The sequence below is a fragment of the Abramis brama genome (assembly GCF_963993115.1).
Source record: "Abramis brama genome assembly, chromosome: 2".
NCBI classification, from domain to species: Eukaryota; Metazoa; Chordata; class Actinopteri; order Cypriniformes; family Leuciscidae; genus Abramis; species Abramis brama.
In genome coordinates this window covers 25,003,779-25,004,610 of record NC_139964.1, presented here as the reverse complement: position 1 = coordinate 25,004,610, position 832 = coordinate 25,003,779, and the positions used below count along the sequence as shown (strand labels likewise).

The window sequence follows — 832 nt, the reverse complement described above, 5'->3', positions numbered from 1 at the left end:
CAAAAACATCAGACCTGCAAATTGTTGTAGATGTACAAGTGCTCTGGAGTTATTAATAAAGTTTCATCCTTAAAAATGTTAGTAAGAGTCCTAACCTGGTCAAAGCCCAAATTACTCAAATATAACTACACACAAACCAAGTATAACTACACAACTGTAACACACACACAAACATCAATACATGTTTTTGACATAAAGAGAGTGATAAGGATCATTATGAGCAGAAATAAGATCTTACCTGATATAATCTGATATACAGTGATCAACACGACTGACGGAAGAAAAAGTTTGTGTGTTGAGATGATATAGAGAAGTTATCTGTCAATCAATCTAATGAGGAAATATAAACAAGTCTGTTTTTCTTCCTCAAATTCAAATACAACTTTCCACACAACAATGCTAAACAACAAAATCCCCAATGTTAAACCAACACTGTTCAGAGCACATATGGTCCTATTCTACAGAGGGTTAAAGTAGCACTGAAGTAGTGATAAAGTTAATTAGATAATTGAGTGATTAATTAAAGGTCCTATGGCATGGGTTATTTTTTTTTTTTTATAATGTTTCTTGGGGTGCCCTTATAATATTAGTATGTTTTTTAGATCAAAAGTTGTTATAATTATTTAGAAATAAAAGGCCTTTTTCCAACCCTGATTTTAGTCTCTGATTTGAACGCTCTGTTTTAAGGGGCGTGTCTGTGTGAGACTTCAGTGTAAACGAACACTACTGTGATTGGCTGACATGCTTGCATATGAAATAGCTAGTATTACATGTGGAACTCTCTCAAATACTTTTACTATTACAGCTATTATACGTTTTTACTAACACAACT

At 32.8% G+C, this 832-nt stretch overlaps 1 protein-coding gene across 3 annotated transcripts in view; it reads right to left on the bottom strand.

Annotated features, from left to right (window-relative positions):
* Positions 1–320, bottom strand: part of LOC311078237 (uncharacterized protein) — a 25,778-nt gene extending 25,458 nt beyond the window's left edge. The window contains exon 1 of one of the 3 annotated variants that reach the window (XM_084106978.1): positions 239–320. The gene's annotated coding sequence lies outside the window, so the exon portion shown is untranslated. The remainder of the gene's footprint in view (positions 1–238) is intronic. The other 2 variants (XM_084106976.1, XM_084106977.1) reach the window with 2 other exon arrangements.
* Between the last annotated feature and the right edge of the window lie 512 nt (positions 321–832).